The 20,124-nt window shown below is 47.2% G+C and overlaps 1 protein-coding gene and 1 long non-coding RNA gene across 2 annotated transcripts in view; one reads left to right on the forward strand and one right to left on the reverse strand.

Moving 5' to 3' along the window:
• LOC143797166 (uncharacterized) overlaps positions 1 to 6,900 on the forward strand; it is a 69,041-nt gene extending 62,141 nt beyond the window's left edge. The window contains exon 3 of the long non-coding RNA XR_013220449.1: positions 6,862 to 6,900. This is a non-coding gene — a long non-coding RNA (uncharacterized LOC143797166). The remainder of the gene's footprint in view (positions 1 to 6,861) is intronic.
• Positions 1 to 20,124, reverse strand: part of JAK3 (Janus kinase 3) — a 712,213-nt gene that overhangs the window by 205,739 nt on the left and 486,350 nt on the right. The gene's annotated exons all lie outside the window — the stretch shown is intronic.

A 20,124-nucleotide genomic window follows, 5' to 3' on the forward strand; every position in this document is an offset into this window, starting at 1 on the left:
TCATCAGCATAGAGGTGATACTAAAAGCCATGAGACTCCATAAACTGTCCTAGGCCGAAATTGTAGATGGAGAAGAGCAGGGGTCCTAGAGATGAACCTTGGGGGGCACCGACAAATAGGGGGCAAGATGAGGAGGTGGTGTGTGAGTGAGAGACACTGAATTTCCTGTCTGTTAGGTATGAGGAGATCCAAGATAGGGCCAAATCTGTGATGCCAAGGGATGAGAGAGTCTATAGTAAGAGGGAATGGTCCACTGTGTCGAAGGCAGATGACAGGTCCAGGAGGAGGAGGACAAAGTAGTGTCGCTTGGATTTGGCGGTTAGTAGGTCATTGTTGACTTCAGTCAGAGTAGTTTCAGTGGAATGGTGCAGTTGGAAGCCAGATTTTAAGCGGTCTAAAAGGAAGCAGGAGGAGGAGTTTGAGGACAGTTCAAAATGGACGTGTTGCTTTACTAGTTTTGAGGCATGGAGAAAAGTGATATGGGGCAATAGCTATAAACAAATGGGTCAAGGGAGGACTTTTTGAGGATGGGTGTGATCGAGGTATGTTTGAAACCTGAGGGGAAAAGAACAGTTGTTAGTAACAGCTTGAAGTGGTGGGTTAGATTTGGGATGAAGACTGTTGTATGGTTTGAAATGAGGTGGGACAAGACTGGGTCAAGTTCACAGGTGTTGAGATGTGATTTGGAGAGTAAAGAGGAAAATTGATTTTCTCTGATGGTGGAGAAGTTGGTTTTGGAAGAAGAGAGAGTTGAATAATTATGAGGAGGTGCAGTGGGAAGTTTAGGCAAAAGCTTTGCCTTTTGTTGATCAATCTTCTGCTTAAAGAATGAGACAAGATCTTCAGCTGACATGAGTGGATAGGGAGGAGGAGATGGGGATGAGGAGAGAATTGAAAGTACTGAATAGCTGTTTAGTGTTGTGATACAGGGATGATAAGAGAAGTGAGAAGTGGGTTTGTTTTGCCGCAGTGAGTAATTGCTTAGCATTTTGACAACTTCTGTTACTGGACAAACTACTCAACTCCCTTTCTTTGGCAGCCGCACAGGGGTATGCCTTGTACATAAGGGCCAGAATGTATTCCAGTGGATGGCCAGCTCTTCATCAAGAGACATCTCCTCCTCCACCACCTTAACACACAGTATACTCATCATAAGTGGCATTCCAATTACCCTTGTTTCCCGATGCATCACAACTCTCCAAATGCCCAGCTGACTGTGAGGAACCACAAATGGGTGAATCTACAGAGCTGTTTGCACATTCTATTCCATGGACATAAGAGGTCTGCTCCAAAGTTTCACAGAGTAAAGAGGAGGAAAGCATCTGCAAATTTTTTTGCAGTTGGAACCAGGGCTGGCCAAAATTGGGCCGGGCAGAATCAAGACTCTCATCACCAGACATTAACCCCCAGGGGTAGAGGTGATCCTGATGAGACTCAGATACCTGAGGCACACGCAGATTGTACTGTGCTGCCAGGGCAGGAAGTGGAGGAGGGTGATTCTCAGGGCGAGATTGGGAGAACAAAAAGGATGATGTAGATGTTGTAGATTACACTTGGTGCAAACACAGAGGCATGCAGCTGAGAAGCTCATCAGAGGAAGTGGAGGAGGAGCAAGATGAGTTGGTTATGTTGCAGCTTCCCACACAGACACTGAGTGATGCAAACATGACAAGCACTTCATCCTCAGTCACAACTCTGACTGTGGCAAGCAGTGGTCAGGGGTCTGAAGTTCACAGGGGCGGCAATGGATGGCTAGCCTAGTCCTTTTTTTGAGCCCACAAAGGAGGATGACCCAACTCATATTATCTGCCAACTTTGTAAAAATTGTCTAAGTAGATGCAAAAAATCCAATAATTTGCCTATTACATGCATGAACTGGAATATGCGGGATCAACATGCCTTAGTCTGGGAATCTCACTGCCTTAAAATGCAGACTAGCGGGCCTCACCAACCACTTGCAGCCCTATAAACTACATCTGCTGCAACTTTCTGCTCCGTCAAAGTGGCAAGTGTCTCTCACAATTCTCCATCCACAGAACCTCCACTTGTTTACCTGCTAAAGTCATGGTGAGTGAGAGAAAGTCAGCTGTTAAGGTCAGGGATATGCCTGCTGTTTTTGACCCATCTCAGACACCGATCACATTGCATCTTTCTTAATCCATCATAATATCCCACCTGCACCTCGCTCACAGTACAACAGTTTCTCGTGTTCCCCTTATTCCACCCTTTGTGAGCACAGCAGCCAGCCCTCGTTCATACAGTTGTGGTCACGTAAAATATTGTTTCCTTCTACACATGGCAAAGGAGCTTGAACTTAACCATCTTGAATTTACAAATAATAATACTCTTTATATAGTACAAACATTCCGCAGAGCTTTACACATCAGCAGTTTATATAAAACAGTCATAACTTACAAAGTTAACAATAATGCAACAATTAAATAAAAAATAATGACGACTCTGCTTGTAAGAGCTTACAATCTACAATGAGGTGGGGGTGACACAAAATACAGCCATCTTGGGGAAATGGGGGGGAAGATAAAGGATAAAGGCTGCATGAGGTAGTCACCAGCGAATAGTTGCAGTGCTTTTGAGTGCGGTTGAGTTTGATGGTGAATTATGTTCAGAGAAGTAGATAATGGACTGCATTGAAAAAGGACTTTGATTAGGGAATGTGATAGGCCGCTCTAAACAGATGTGTTTTTAGGAAGCGCCTAAAAATGTGTAAGTTGTGTTTAGTCCTAATTTCTTAGGTAGAAATGGGAAGAGGTGAGTTCTCTAGGTAAGAGATTGAATAGAGCCAAACAAAGACCAGATCATGGGTCTTACCATCTTTGTGTGTCTCTCAGAGATTGAAAGTTGTGAGAGGCCTTGGGAAGTGGGTAGAGATAGAAGCTGGGATGTAGTTGGGGAAGTGGGGCTGTTGAAGTCTCTAAGGATAAGGGTTGGCAATTATGAGGACAGAGGACATGAAGTGTTGCAGCAATGCAGAAAAGTGGTCAAGTAAGTGGGTGGGTAAGCCTGGGGGATGGAATGTGACCGCTACTCTAAGGGAGAGGGGATAGAAGACCCTGATGGTGTTGACCTCAAAAGAAGAATTGCATCCAATTGGCCAATATTTATTTATTTTAAAGGGATTGGTAGTGGCAGACTTTTGGATTTTTCACTGGCTGTAAGCCATAATCATCAACATTAACAGAAATAAACACTTTAAATAGATCACTCTGTATGTAATGAAAAGAGGAATGAAGAAGCATGATAAGAACAACATGGGAAAAAGGCAGGGAATACTCCAAAGGGTTGAACAATGAAAATAAGTTCAAACCCATGTGTGAAGAGTCAGCTGAAAAGGAATCATGGACTCCATATCTATATATCTATATGTTTTGGACTGTCGTCACACAGTTGAGTGTCATAGGAGGGTGGATTATAGTAATTGAGGGGGGCTCAATGTACCAGACAAACTTAGTAAAGGTGAAGGAGGCGAGGAACAAATGCAGGACGAGGTGGAAGAGGTGATGGGCGTGCAACAGTGAGGAGATGAAGAGGATAATGATCCACTATCTGATGTCCGTGCTTGGCGGGACAGGATACAAGAGAAAATTTTGCCAGATGCTTCACCACCTTGAAAGGGACGCGCACATGCTAGAGTATCAAAACATGCTTGTAGACAATCTTAAGAGTGATTTTTCCCAAGACAGCAGTGAGGCACACAGTGTGCATTGCAGTTATAATATAATGTAGAGTCGTCAATGCAAAAACATTAGCAGCAGCAGTATAAATGGCAGAGGCAGCACTGTGGCTTAGTGGTTAGCACTGCAGCCTCGCAGCACTGGGGTCCTGGGTTAAAAATCCACCAAGGAAAACATCTGCAAGGAGTTTGTATGTTCTCTCCATATTTGCATGGGTTTCATCTGGGTACTCCAGATTCCTCCCACATTCCAAAGATATACTGATAGGGAATTTAGATTGTGAGCCCCAATGGGGACAGTGCCGAAAATGTCTGAAGCGCTGTGGAATTAATGACGCTATATAAGTGAGTAAAATAACTAAAAATTAAAATAAGCAATTTCTGTGAGTCGTTTCAAACATCTTTTAGACTAGCCCATGCACCAGTAGAACAAAGTACAAGTCTGACATGTAATGAATGACTGGCGAAGATGATGCAGGAGTATCTTGAGCTCAATATCAATGCCATCAGGGGAGTTTGGACTTTTGCATTTTGGTCTTCAAAAATGGAATAGTGACCTGAGCTTGCTTGTCACACCTTGGAGATTTTGTCATGCCCAGCAGACCGCGTTCTCTCAGATGTGTCTTCAGAGCTGCTGGTGGTGTTCTGAATGATAAGAGCATCGACAGGTCCCCTGAAAGTGTAGACTGTCTAACTTTCATCAAGATGAACAAGTCATGAATCTCCAATGACTTTTGCACCCCAGTCGCAGAGTGGGCAGACTAGGCGATGGTATTGTTTATAGTGTGCTGCATTGATCTCATGTTATTGCAGTCTGTGACACCTTTGACTTGGCTTGTGTGCATGCAGCTGCTAACTGCTGCTAATGTTACCAACAATTTTATGAACTGTGAAGATTCCAAGTTGGGTCTCCATCTGGTGGGCTGTATGTAGTGGAAGGGGTGTCAGAGCCCAATTATACTATTTCTACTCTGGGGAAATTGATAACGTCTGTAAAGTGCTGTGGAATTAAATGCATTATATAAGTGAGTAAAATAAATAAATAAAATAAATTGATGCTACTTTAATGGTGTCTGCCTCTAATTTTTGAAAATGTTTGGAATCCAAGTTGGGTCTCCTTCATGTGTATTGCCTGAATTTGGCAGGGCTCTTAGACCATCAGGCCTTCACCTATCACTCATCCACCTGTTACTGATCAATGTTTAAGCTAGAAATGCTGGTCAAAGCCCTGTCCCATGCTGAAATGTGGCCTGATGGCTGGACCACACAAATAGCACAAAGGATTTATATACTGAAATGTAGCCTGGTTTCTGGAGCATGCTATTAGTATAAACAATTTAGATTCAGAAATGTGGACTCCTGGCTGGAGAAAAACTAGTAGCACTAAATATTTATATAACTAAATGTGGCCTTGTTTCAAGAATATGCTATTAACACAAAATATTAGTATTTTCATATGTGGACTCACGCATGGACAAAAATATTACCAGCACAAAATATTTTTCCGCAGAAATGTAGCATGCCTTCTGGAGCACGCTATTAGAACAAACTATTTTGATTGTCAAATCTAGACTCCAGGATGGAGCAAAAATATCAGCATAAGATGATTAGATACTGAAATTTCCCCTGCTTTCTGGAGCACTGTATTAGAACAAACAATTTTGATTTTTAAATGTGGACTCTTGGATGGAGCAAAAATATGAAATAAAAATTATTAGATACTGAAATGTGGCCTGCTTTCTGGAAGATGGTATTACAACAAACAAACTAGATTCTGAAATGTGGATTCCTGGCTGAAGCACAATATTAGCAGCACAAAAGAGTTATATGCTGAAATTTGACCTGGTGTCACACACAATGAGCATTGATTTGCTGGAAGGTCGGTTTCATAGCCATAGAGGATCTTATGTGTCTGAAGTAGTTGACTTACTATCAACCGCCAAGATAACTTTCTGACTATCCAGTAGCAGCACCAGGAGCGGCCTGTCTGCGCTGCTACACTGACAAAATGACGCTAAAACAACATGTCCGTTCTGAATATGTGATTTCTGCAGCAAGTAACATAAGCCCTTGTGGATGGTTTATGCGCCCTGATTGGCTGCCAGAAACAACACAAATAAAATTAAGGAGAAAAAAAGAGCGTGCCGCTCCTCTAACACATGCTCCTCTACCCTCTCCACACCCCTTCCCCTCATCAAACACATCCCCCCACCACTAATCATACAACACCACTATCCTAGCAAAAGTAATAACAAAAGTACTAGTGGAAATGCGATGATTTACTGAAATGTTACTGAATTCTGCCAACTTTGAGTAAAAATGCTCGTGAAAGTGAACACGAATCAGGACGTGCTAGCATGTTCATGCCAAATTTGAAATTAGCGAACATTTTTCGAACATGTTCGCTCATCTATAGTGGTGATAATATTAGTCTTTTTATAGCGTTGTTTGTTTTTTTGTTCTTTTGTTGGTTGTCCAATTCAGTCAGTCAGTCTGTTATATATACTAAATAGAGGTGTATATTGGTAATATTGCTTTTCTTCTAGCACAGGATATGGCCTGCATGCAGCACACCAGGCTATGTTGTGCGGCCTGCACACTTGTCTGGGAAACGCCGCTCCCTTCTTATATTCATATGTATTTATGTCTTTTAAATGAGAATACACTCAGCGCTCCTCAGCCCCGGCCCCCATGTGCAACAGTGGATGAGGTGATCATGCTGCTGATGTCATCACACTGTTGCCGGGGCCACATAGGCAGATGAGACATCGGGTACTGGTAAGCGCTACATGGAGGAGCTGAAGATGAAATGTGCTTTCATGTTAGGTTGAGGGGGTCGTTGGAGGGAAGGGTTGGGTTTACTGCGAGGTAACAAAAAGGCAATTAAGGACATTACGGGCACATTACAAGGCAATGGGGCACATTATGGAGCAATTGGCAGATTGTGAAAGGGGGCATAGTACAGCGTGGAGCAGTAGGGACAATATGCAGAGAGGCAGTGTGGTGGAGTTATGGAAAGAGGCAGTTTGGCGTGATATTATGGAGAGGAGCAGTGTGTGGGGTATATTTTATGCAAGAAGCACAATGAGGGGAAATTATTGAGGTGCGTAGTATATGAGCCATTGATATGTATGATGCAGTAGCAGTATAATGATGCTTTCATTTTTAAGGGCACCATGTCGGAAAGTGCTGCTGAAGACAGAGAAGAGGGAAGTCTGCAAAGAATAGCTTTGACCATGAAATCTCATCATGACTTCTGGACAAAATGGAGAAGAAAAGAAGGAGAAAGACATCAATAAGAACAGATTTCACTTATAAGATACATGGATAAAAAATGTTGTAATACTGCCTGTGTGGTCTGCAGTCTAATGATGACTGGCAATAGCAACTCCCAGCATCTCTTTACCATTAATAAGGACATACTGGGAGTTGTAGGTTCATGCAATACAATTGTATATGGGCTGACCAGTGGTGGGATTCAGCCGGTACGACCCGGTACGGGGCAGCCGTTTACTAAAATTTCTATCTGCCAGCGTTCCGGTAATTGAAAATGGTTACCACGCCCCCGGACCGCCTCCGGACCGCCCTCGGACGGGTTGCTGTGCTGCTGGTGGGGATTGTTCACCCCGGGAGGGTGTAAACTACAATCCCCATAATGCAGTTCGCTCACACCGGAAGCGCCTCTACTGCAGGGCACGGGTAGAGTGGCGGTTAATGTGAGTGGCCGAGATAACTAGTAAACGCAGTGGCATGGTGGGAGGAGACTGGGAGCTATCGGCTGCCATGGTAACAGTGAGACGCCCCGCGCTGTGCAGCAGCTGCGGTTCCGGCCTGAGCGCGGCTTTGTTATGAGTCCCACTCCCAGCAGGAGCCGTGTATGAGGCGGCCCGGCGCTGCGCTATGGTGAGTGAGCCCATCATCTGGGGTCCTCCAGGGTCATGTGACCGGCGCCTGGGATTCACTGCTGACTTCTGTATTTCAGGCTGCCAGGAATAAGGCTGGATTTAAGGGTGAGTGCGCCGCTGTGTACTTGTCACTTAAGGTGCCGTTACACTGAGCAACTTACCAGCGATCGCGACCAGCGACGTGATCGCTGGTAAGTTGCTGTGTGGTCGCTGGGGAGCTGTCACACAGACAGCTCTCTCCAGCGACCAAGCGACTTCGGCATCGCTGAAACTGTCTTCAGCGATGCCGAAGTCCCCATGTAAAAAAAAAAAAACACTACATACGCACCTTCTGTCGTCCTTCATGTCCCTCGGCGCTTGCCGCACTGACTGTGTCTCAGCGCCGGCCGGCCGTAACAGCGGTGCCCAGCGGTGAACCGCTGTTACTGCAGGTTCACCGCTGGGCTCTGCTTTACGGCCGGACGGCGCTGAGACAGTCAGTACGGCAAGCTCCAGGGGACGTGACGGACAACAGACGGTGAGTATGTAGTGTTTTTTTTTTACTTTTACCATGGTATCCATGGTAAATATCGGGTTACTAAGCGCGGCCCTGCACTTAGTAACCCGATGTTTACCATGGATACCAGTGAAGACATCGCTGGATCGGCGTCACACACGGCGATCCAGCGATGTCAGCGGGAGAGTTGCGACGAAAGAAAGTTCGTCCACTCTCCCTGCAACCAGCGATATCCCAGCAGGATCCAGATCGCTGCTGCGTGCCAAACATAGCTATATCGCTATGCAGGACGCTGCAACGTCACGGATCGCTGGCGATCGCAGCCGCGCGGTGTGTGGGACAGCTGACAGGTGAGTATGGGGGGCGGAGGGATGAAGGAGGAAGGTAAGCCGCCCGAGCCATGCAAGATGGGAGAAGGAGCGGGGGAGGGGGTGGAGAGATGAGCCATGCATACCGGGGAGTATGAGCCATCAGCCATGCATTGGGGGGGGGGGAATATGAGCCATCAGCCATGCATACAGGGGGGGAATTATGAGCCATCAGCCATGCATACAGGGGGGGGGGAACTATGAGCCATTAGCCATGCATACAGGGGGGGGGGAATTATGAGCCATGCATACGGGAATATGAGCCATCAGCAATACATACGGGGGGGGGGGAATTATGAGCCTTGCATACAGGGGGGGGGTGGAGAGATGAGCCATGCATACGGGGGGTGGGGGGGTGGAGAGATGAGCCATGCATACAGGGGGTAGGTGGAATATGAGCCATGCATACAGGGGGGAGTGAATATGAGCCATGCATACGGGGGGGGGGGGAGTATGAGCCATGCATACGGGGGGGGAGTATGAGCCATGCATACAGGGGGGGGGTCATTGTACAGTATGGAGAACTGTATGTGGCCATTATACAGTATGGAGCATCATGTGTGGCCATTATACAGTATGGAGCATCATGTGTGGCCATTATACAGTATTGAGCATCATGTGTGGCCGTTATACAGTATGGAGCATCATGTGTGGCCATTATACAGTATGGAGCATCGTGTGGCCGTTATACAGTATGGAGCATCGTGTGGCCGTTATACAGTATGGAGCATCATGTGTGGCCATTATACAGTATGGAGCATCATGTGTGGTCATTATACAGTATTGAGCATCATGTGTGGCCGTTATACAGTATTGAGCATCATGTGTGGCCGTTATACAGTATGGAGCATCATGTGTGGCCATTATACAGTATGGAGCATCGTGTGGCCGTTATACAGTATGGTCCATGACTTTAATACCGTATGTCACAACGTATTCTTGTCATTAAGGGAGACAAACTGCTTCCAAAAATATGAATCGTGCCACTGGGCGTGGCTTATTAGTATGGGCAAGGTTATTGAAAATGGGCGTGGCCAAAATTCCGGCCGCCGCGGCTTAGAGGACCTGTTGTTAAAAATTTGAATCCCACCCCTGGGGCTGACCTGGTATTGCAGTTGATCACTGTACTAAGCTTGATGCTGTATAGATGTACATCAGTATAGATGTACTGATGGTTTTTATGGTCCTGCATTTATGTCCTAGCTTGCAGTTATTTGTGAAAATATCGGAACATTTCCCACATTTCTACTTTACATCAGCACGATTTTTGAAACATAATTTTATTGTTAGGAAGTTACAAGGTGTTATGATAGGGCTCGCGGAACGCACCTAATGAAAGTGTATATTTTATTAGGATAGATGCGTTCGCAGCCCGGGGTCTACCGTGCAGGAGAACCTGCTGCTAGTAAATAGCGGAACTAATGGCAGTGTTAGCTAACTTTGTTACTTCACAGAGCAGCCGTGAACACAAAGCGCTGCGCCCTGTTAGACTCCACAGAGGCACAGGCTAACTGTCTAAACAAGAGCAGTCAGTGGTCTTGCACGCACACGAAACTCCTCGCTGGAGGTTCCAGCATTCTAGGGGCTTATTTCGGCCAGGTCCCTTAACACACAAGCATACGAACTCCTCGCCGGAGGTGCCAGCATTCTAGGGGCTTATTTCAGCCGGGTCCCTGAACACACACATACAAGACCACACTGGCGCAAAGTACATAAATGAAAGCAATACTAGCGCCTGGCCGTGCGGCCATGCGAGCCTTCTATAGCTGCAGCAAGTAAAAGACCTTCCTAGAAGGACCAATGAGAGGCTGCCATACCTGAGCATGTGACCCTAAATCTCCACTGAGAGATCTTGCCCTGGGCATGCTCAGTGTGTGCCAAGCAGGACTTAGTCCTAGCACCTACAGGACCTTCCTGAAAGGACCAATGGACTTAGCTGCAGTCTCTGACCATGTGACCCTCGATCTCCACTGAGAGATCTTACTCAGGGCATGCTCAGAACGAGAAGGGCAAGACTTAGTCCCAGAAGCATCTGCTCGCCGCTGCCCAGCACTGACTTCAAAGGCAGAAAAGCAGCAGTAACTCTTTGTACAGAGTGGGACTGAGCAAGATGCTGGGACCGACATCTCTGCTGAGCAGGCTCCACTGTGGCAGGAGAAGAATGGGAAACCACAGCGGAGATGGCCCAAGATTCCCCCTGTGCAGAGGTGGGAACTCGACCCATAACATTACGCCCCCTCCTAGGCCCCCCCCCTCCTTGGGCCTCGCCACGCTCGAAGGCAGCAATGAGCTGCGGAGCCCGAATGTGCTCAACAGACTCCCAGGACCTGTCCTCAGGACCATAACCCTTCCAATCCACCAAATAAAATTTTTTGCCACGTACCACCTTGCACCCCAAAATAGCGTTCACCTCGTAATTGTCCGTAGACGAACCCGATGTCCCAGCAGATGACTCGGAAAACCGGGACATGTATACGGGTTTCAAGAGGGACACATGAAAGGTGTCGGTGATACCCAGGCGTGGCGGAAGGGCCAAACGATAGACCACAGGATTAACCTGTTCGAGGACCTTGAAAGGACCCAAGTAGCGAGGCGCAAACTTACCGGACTCCCTCGCAGCCTGATGTTACGGGCGGAGAGCCAAACTAAGTCGCCAGGAGCAAAGGTCGGAGCGGGGCGCCGATGTGCATCGGCGGAGGACCTCATTCTCTCCTTGGAGGCCTAAATGGCATCCTGAGTGCGGTCCCAAATATCCCGTGCTTCCACAGCCCAGTCTGCCACCCTGGAGTCGGCAGAAGACACGGGCATAGGCACAGGTACCCGCGGATGCTGACCATAGTTGAGGAGGAATGGGGTTTGTCCAGTGGAGTCGGCAACCGCATTGTTCAGCGCAAACTCTGCCCACGGTAGCAAGGATGCCCAGTCATCCTGTCTGGCTGAAACAAAATGTCACAGATATGTGACCAAGGTCTGATTGGCCCTCTCTACCAATCCATTCGTCTCGGGATGATATGCGGAGGAGAGATTTAACTCAATGCTGAGAAGACGACAAAGCTCCCTCCAGAACCGAGACGCAAACTGGGGACCCTGGTCACTGACAATCTTGTCTGGTATACCGTGTAGGCGAAAGATGTGCTTTATGAACAACTCTGCCAAGGCCCGTGGAGAAGGTAACCGCAGAAGCGGCACCAAATGCACCATTTTAGAGAAGTGATCGGTGATAACCCAAATGATGGTACAACCCCGAGACTTGGGCAAACCCACCACAAAGTCCATCCCGACCATCTCCCAGGGCCTGTCTGCCACCGGCAATGGATAGAGTAACCCAGCTGACCGCTGTCGAGGAGACTTATTTTTGGCGCAGGAGACACACTCCAGAATATAATCCCTGACATCACAGACCATATGTGGCCACCAATATGTCCTCGCCAACAGCTCAGATGTCCTTTTTGTCCCAAAATGACCACCCACCCTGGATGAATGAGCCCACGAGAGAACCTCCGGTCGCAAATTGGGTGGTACAAAAGTCTTGCCTGGAGGCACAGACTCTAGCGAAACCGGGGCTACGTTTCTCAGGCTCTTAGTGGGGACAATAAGCCGAGACTCCTCTTCCTCCTCCACAGATGACACCACGGAGCGAAAGAGTGTGTCGGCAGGAATGTTCTTCTCCCCAGAAAGAAAATGGAGGGTGAAATGGAACTGGGAGAAGAACAAGGACCATCTAGCCTGGCGAGAATTTAACCGCTGGGCTGTCTGTAGGTACACCAGGTTTTTATGGTCTGTGAAGACTTGGAAAGGAAAATGAGCTCCCTCCAAGAGATGTCTCCACTCCGAGAAGGCCAATTTCATGGCCAGCAACTCCCTGTCCCTGATGGAATAATTCCTCTCTGCTGGTGAAAAGGTCTTTGAAAAGAAGAAGCAAGGATGCTTCCGACCTTGTGCATCCTTTTGGAAGAGGACTGCTCCTGCACCAACAGATGAGGCATCCACCTCCATGATAAAGGGTTTGTCTACATCGGGGCGATGTAGGATGGGAGCGCTAGCGAAATGTGACTTTATGGAATTAAAGGCCTTGGAGACCTCCACAGACCACAATTTGGGATTTGCTCCCTTCTTGGTAAGGGCAACCAAGGGAGCTACCAACGTTGAGAAGTGTGGAATGAACTGTCGATAGTAGTTAATGAACCCCATAAAGCGCTGCACCGCTTTAAGAGAATGGGGTTCCTACCAGTCCATCACAGCCTGTAGCTTGGCAGGATCCATAGCCAAACCCTGGGCAGAGATGATATAACCAAGAAATGGCAAGGACTCCTGCTCAAACACACACTTCTCCAACTTGGCGTAGAGGGAGTTTGCCCGTAAGAGGTCAAAGACTTTGCGAACATCTCTCCGATGGGAGTCGATATCTGGAGAGTAGATGAGAATATCATCCAGATAGACTACGACCGAGGTGGTGAGCATATCCCGAAAGATGTCGTTCACAAAGTCTTGGAAAACGGCTAGGGCATTACAGAGCCTGAAGGGCATCACCAGATACTTATAGTGCCCATCCCTGGTGTTAAAAGCCGTCTTCCATTCGTCCCCCTCACGGATGCGAATCAGATTGTAGGCACCCTGCAGACCTAATTTTGTAAATACCCTTGCCCCCCGTAGCCTATCAAAAAGCTCAGATATCAGGGGTAGTGGGTATTTGTTCTTAACGGTGATGGCGTTAAGACCCCTGTAGTCAATACATGGACGCAGTTCCCCATTCTTCTTCTGAACAAAGAAGAACCCAGCCCCAGCAGGCGACACTGACTTCCTGATGAACCCTCTTGCCAGATTTTCTTGGATGTACTGAGACATAGCCTCCATCTCCGGGAGAGATAACGGATAAACTCGACCCCGGGGAGGCTCAGCACCAGGCAAGAGGTCAATAGGACAGTCATAGGGGCAGTGATGTGGTAGGGTCTCCGCCGCCTTTTTGGAGAACACGTCCGCTTGAGACCATTATTGCTTCGGGAGAGAGGATAGATCTGCGGGTACCTCAGTAGTAGCAACCTGAACGCACTCCCTTTGACACCTACTCTCACAAGACTCACCCCATCCCAAAATTCTGCCAGATGACCACTCGATATGTGGAGAGTGGTACCGTAACCAAGGTATCCCCAACAGGACCTCATCAATACCCTCAGGTATGAAGAGCAGAGATATTGTCTGCTGATGAGATGGCGACATGGACAGAGCAAGGCCGGCCTCACACTAGCGAGTTTTACGGACGTATGAGCGCATAAACAACGTCCGTAAAATTCGCATTACACACGGCCCAATGATTCCCTATGTCCCAGCTCCTATCAGCCGTATTTTACTGATCCGTATTATACGGTCTTGTACGGCCATAGAAAATCGCAGCATGCTGCGTTTGTCACCGTATTGCGCAAAAAAATCGCCAATGAAAGTCTATGGGGGGGAGAAAAATACGGATTACACACGGACCAGCAGTGTGACTTGCAAGAAATACGCAGCGGTATTAGTGAAAAGCCGGTAACTCAATTGCCGGCTTTTCATTTCTCCTTCCCAAACCCGACAGGATATGAGACATGGTTTACATACAGTAAACCATCTCATATCCCTTTTTTTTGCATATTCCACACTACTAATGTTAGTAGTGTGTATGTGCAAAATTTGGGTGCTGTAGCTGCTAAAATAAAGGGTTAAATTGCGGAAAAAATTGGCGTGGGCTCCCGCGCAATTTTCTCCGCCAGAGTGGTAAAGCCAGTGACTGAGGGCAGATATTAATAGCCAGGAGAGGGTCCATGGTTATTGTCCCCCCCTGGCTAAAAAACATCTGCCCCCAGCCACCCCAGAAAAGGCACATCTGTAAGATGCGCCTATTCTGGCACTTGGCCACTCTCTTCCCACTCCCGTGTAGCAGTGGGATATGGGGTAATGAAGGGTTAATGTCACCTTGCTATTGTAAGGTGACATTAAGCCAGATTAATAATGGAGAGGCGTCAATTATGTCACCTATCCATTATTAATCCAATTGTATGAAAGGGTTAAAAAAAGCCGGATTACTCACCGGTAATGCTCTTTTAATGAGTCCACGACAGCACCCCACATGAGAGAGAGGGATCCGCCCATAGGAACAGGAAACCTACAGAATAAAAGGAGGCGGTCCCCTCTCCTCCTCAGTTTAGTTTACAGAGTATAAAAAGGGAACCGCAAAAGCTTTAGTATTAATTCTTATTCAGCAAAATATCTTAAAAACTCTATACAACTACCTCAGTAGTAGCAACCTGAACGCACTCCCTTTGACACCTACCCTCACAAGACTCACCCCATCCCAAAATTCTGCCAGAAGACCACTCGATATGTGGAGAGTGGTACCGTAACCAAGGTATCCCCAACAGGACCTCATCAATACCCTCAGGTATGACGAGCAGAGATATTGTCTCCTGATGGGATGGCGACATGGACAGAGTAAAAGGAATGGTCTGCTGAGTTATCTGTGAAGGTAGTGTCGACCAATTCACCACTCGTACTGTAACTGGTTGCGCTAGCATAACCAGGGGTATTGCGTGACATTGGGCAAAGGCGGAAGACATGAAATTGCCCTCTGCCCCAGAATCCACGCAGAGCTCTACTGAGTGGGAAGATGAGCCAATGTTAATTGTCCCCTTAAAGGACAATTTTGAGGCAAACGTCGCCGTATCTAGTGTACCTCCCCCGACTACCACTAGAGGCTGACGTCTCCTCGACCGTTGAGAACATCTGGTGGCAAGATGTCCAGACTGCTGGCAAACATGATGAGCCTTGCATGACCAAGCGGTCCGGGACTTAGAATCCGCTCGTGACACCTCCCTGGCCTCATGTGACTCAAGAACCAGGACCGGAGATTTCAGAGGTCTGGCGAAGGTGGGAGCCAGCCGAAACCTCTGCCTACACTGGGCTCGCTCAAACCTCCACTCGTTAAAACGGAGGTCAATGCGGGTAGAGACAGTTATTAACTCCTCCAGTGTGGCTGGAATCTCCCTAGTGGCCAGAGCGTCCTTAACGTGATCAGCCAACCCCCTCCAAAATATGGGGATAAGGGCTTTATCCGACCACTCCAGCTCTGAAGCTAAAGTTTGGAAATGGATGGCGAATTGGCTGACCAAGGACTCACCCTGAGTTAATGCCAGCAGTTGGAGCGCCGTATCATGGGTGACTTGAGGTCCTAGGAAGACCTGTTTCAGAGTGCTCAGAAACAACGGAGCACACTGCACCACATGATCGCCATGATCCCACAGCGGCGTAGCCCATTCCAACGCCCTGTCCGACAAGAGGGACACAATAAATCCCACCTTAGCCCGCTCTGTGGGAAAACGTGCAGCCAGAAGCTCAAGGTGAATAGAGCACTGACTCACGAATCCCCTACAAGATCTTCTTTCTCCAGAAAATTTTTCTGGGAGCGGGAGGCGCGAAAATGTCGGAACAGGGGTGGCAGTGGACAAAGTTGCTGCAGCCACGCTAGCAGCCTGTACAGCAACTGCGGAAATATCCACAGCTGAGGTTGAGCTCTCGAGAGCCGCCAACCTACACTCCAGCTGCTAGCTATACCGCAAAGATTGCTGTATGTCCGCCATTTACTAGCCAGACCCTGGCGCTAGTATTATGTTATGATAGGGCTCGCAGAACGCAGTAACCCCATAAAGCGCTGCACCGCTTTAAGAGAATGGGTTCCTACCAGTCCATCACAGCCTGTAGCTTGGCAGGATCCATAGCCAAACCCTGGGCAGAGATGATATAACCAAGAAATGGCAAGGACTCCTGCTCAAACACACACTTCTCCAACTTGGCGTAGAGGGAGTTTGCCCGTAAGAGATCAAAGACTTTGCGAACATCTCTCCGATGGGAGTCGATATCTGGAGAGTAGATGAGAATATCATCCAGATAGACTACGACCGAGGTGGTGAGCATATCCCGAAAGATGTCGTTCACATAGTCTTGGAAAACGGCTGGGGCATTACAGAGCCTGAAGGGCATCACCAGATACTCATAGTGCCCATCCCTGGTGTTAAAAGCCGTCTTCCATTCGTCCCCCTCACGGATGCGAATCAGATTGTAGGAACCCCGCAGACCTAATTTTGTAAATACCCTTGCCCCCCGTAGCCTATCAAAAAGCTCAGATATCAGGGGTAATGGGTATTTGTTCTTAACGGTGATGGCGTTAAGACCCCTGTAGTCAATACATGGACGCAGTTCCCCATTCTTCTTCTGAACAAAGAAGAACCCAGCCCCAGCAGGCGACACTGACTTCCTGATGAACCCTCTTGCCAGATTTTTCATGAGAGAGAGGGATCCGCCCATAGGAACAGGAAACCTACAGAATAAAAGGAGGCGGTCCCCTCTCCTCCTCAGTTTAGTTTACAGAGTATAAAAAGGAACCGCAAAAGCTTTAGTATTAATTCTTATTCAGCAAAATATCTTAAAAACTCTATACAACCATTATTTGTGAATTAAAGAAAGGGCTGTGCATAATCAGGGAGGGTTGTAAATGGGTGCTGTCGTGGACTCATTAAAAGAGCATTACCGGTGAGTAATCCGGCTTTTTACCCTTCGCCACGACAGCACCCCACATGAGAGACTTTCAGAGAGTCATTACTCGGGTGGGATTACTGTACTAAGCACAGCTCTACCAAAGGTCAAATCAGAAGATGAAGATAGATCAAGTATATAATGGTTGTAAAAGGTAGAAGGTGTAGACCAAGTTGCGGCCTTACATATTAGATGGATCGGGACATCCGCTTGTTCCGCCCAGGAGGAAGCCATGGCTCGTGTTGAGTGCGCTTTAATACCCACTGGAGGAATCTCGCCTTTTGATGTATAGGCCAAGCAGATAGCATCTCTGATCCACCGAGATATGGTAGCTCTCGTGACCCCATGTCCTTTCTTGTGGCCCTGAAAGGAGATAAACAGAGCCCTACTCTCCCTCCATGTTTGACACCTTTCTATATAAGTCAGGATGGCTCTTCTGACATCTAAGGTGTGGAACTTATGTTGTTCAGGGGTTACAGGAGAATCAAAAAAGGAAGGGAGAAATATTTCCTGTGACCTGTGGTAGGTGGATGCTACCTTAGGGAGGTATGAGGGGTCTGGTTTTAGGACTATTCGATCATGGAATATCAGTAAGAATGGTGGGTCTACTGATAGGGCCTGGATGTCGCTAACACGTCTGGCTGAGGTCAGGGCTACCAAAAGGGCTACTTTATATGTGAGGACATTTAGAGGTATAGAATCTAGAGGCTCAAATGGGGAGCTGGTTAAGGCTTCTAGCACTAGATTTAAATCCCACGGAGGTAGACGGGGAATATGTACCGGGTTACTTCGTTCACAAGACTTAATGAATCTGGAGACCCATCTATCAGCGGCTATATTATATCCATATAGGGCTCCTAATGCTGATATCTGGACTCTTAAGGTGTTCACTGATAATCCTAATTCTCTACCTTTTTGTAGGAACTCTAGAATAGGTGTTATCGGAACCTGATTAGTGAATGGTACTGTATGAAATTCTAAGAATTTTTTCCAAACCCTGCTATATATCAGGGTGGTAGATCTTTTTCTACTTAGTAGCAGGGTTTTTACTAGCTGTTCTGAAAAACCCCTTGAGCTTAGTAACTGCCGCTCAAGTTCCACGCCGTCAAGTGAAGCCCTTTCACTTGCGGGTGGAAAAACGGCCCCTGGAACAGTAGTTCCCTGTCCAATGGAAGAATCCTTGGATCGGATAGACACATGCTTTGGAGGCAGGAGAACCACGGCCTATTTGGCCAGAAGGGTGCAATGAGGATCACCCTTGCATGTTCCCTCCTGATCTTCCTGATCACTAGCGGAATTAGAGACATTGGAGGAAAGGCGTAAGCCAGTCTGAAGTCCCAAGGATGATGTAGGGAGTCCAGCATGTCTGGATGATCCATGGAGTTCAGGGAAGCGAATCTTTCTACCTGCCTGTTGCCTCTTGTGGCAAATAGATCTATCTGAGGCACTCCCCATGCTCTTGTTATTAGTCTGAACACGGTTCTGTTTAAGGACCATTCTCCCTGGCGCAGCCTGTTTCGACTGAGGTAGTCCGCTTTGGTATTTTCTACTCCTCTGATATGTAGGGCTGTTAGGGATGTAAGATGAGTCTCTGCAAACTGGAAGATCTCCCCTGCGATGGTCATCAGACTTCCTGACCGTGTACCGCCCTGACGGTTTACATAGGCCACTGTGGTGGAGTTGTCTGAGAAAACTCTTACATCTGCTCCTTGAATCTGTGGAAGAAAATAATTTAAGGCTTTTCCTACTGCTGTTAATTCTTTCCAATTTGACGAACATGATGATTCTGACTGATTCCAGGTATCCTGGACTATGTCATCTTCCATATGTGCACCCCATCCCGTAGGGCTGGCGTCTGTAGTAATTATTTTGGATGGATCTACTATCCACGGTACACCCCCTGAAAGGTGTCCCATATCTAGCCACCAGGCTAGAGATTCTATGACATCTCTAGAGAGAGTTAGTTTACTCTCTAGGTGTCCTTTCCGTCCCTGGGCTGACAGTACTTCGTACTGTAATTGGCAGGTATGGAATTGAGCCCATGGTACAGCCGGGATACATGAGGACAATGATCCTAGTAAGGACATAGCCTTTCTCAGTGTCATGTAGGGGTTTTTTATTGCTTCTGACACCTTTGACTGTATAGTCGTTCTCTTTGAATGCGGGAGGAAGCTTTTTTGACTTACGGAGTCTAGCTGGATCCCTAGAAACATTTAAGTAGTGTCTGGATTCAGTCTGGACTTTTCGAAGTTGATAATCCAACCCAACTCCTGCAGGGATGAGATTGTGTTAGATAACCGCAATTTACATTGAGCCACAGAATTCCCTATCACTAAAAAGTCATCCAGGTAGGGTATTATTAAAGTGTCCCGTTGGCGTAGATGAGCCATTACCTCTAACATCACTTTTGTAAAAATGCGGGGGGCCATAGAAAGCCCAAATGGCATTGCTACGTATTGGAAGTGACGAACCTGTCCCTCCAGGATGACCGCTACTCTTAGATACTGCTGGTGTTCGGCATGTATAGGAAGGTGATAGTAAGCATCTTTTAGGTCTATCCCGGCCATGACACACCTAGGAAACAAAAGCTTGATGGTAGAACTAATGGATTCCATTTTGAAAGTGTGGTTACGTAAAAAGGAATTTAGTTTTTTGAGGTTTATGATGGTTCTGAATGAACCATCTGGTTTATTGATCAAGAATAAAGGGGAATAGAACCCCCTCCCTTCTTGATCTCGGGGAACCTCTATCAATACTTTTTTAGATAGAAGCGACAGGATCTCTGATTCCAGAGCTTCTTGTTGTTGTTGACCTCTTGGAGATGTTACAATAAAAGAATCCCAAGGGATCCTATCAAATTCTAATCTCAATCCGTCTCCAATAATGTCCAGAATCCAAGGACTAGATGTTATCAACTTCCATTTAGCAAAGAAATATTTCAATCTACCGCCCACTTCATAATTAACGGTACTTATTACGTTTTTGGTTATAGGATCCGGAAAACAGAGCACCTCTTTGTTTTGGATCCTTTGCTTCCCAGCGCTCCCTTTGTTCAGTAGGTTTGTTCCTGGTGAAGGGGCGCCTCCTGAAAGCTCTCCTGTAAGA

This window comes from Ranitomeya variabilis, chromosome 1, assembly GCF_051348905.1.
Source record: "Ranitomeya variabilis isolate aRanVar5 chromosome 1, aRanVar5.hap1, whole genome shotgun sequence".
Lineage (NCBI taxonomy): Eukaryota > Metazoa > Chordata > Amphibia > Anura > Dendrobatidae > Ranitomeya > Ranitomeya variabilis.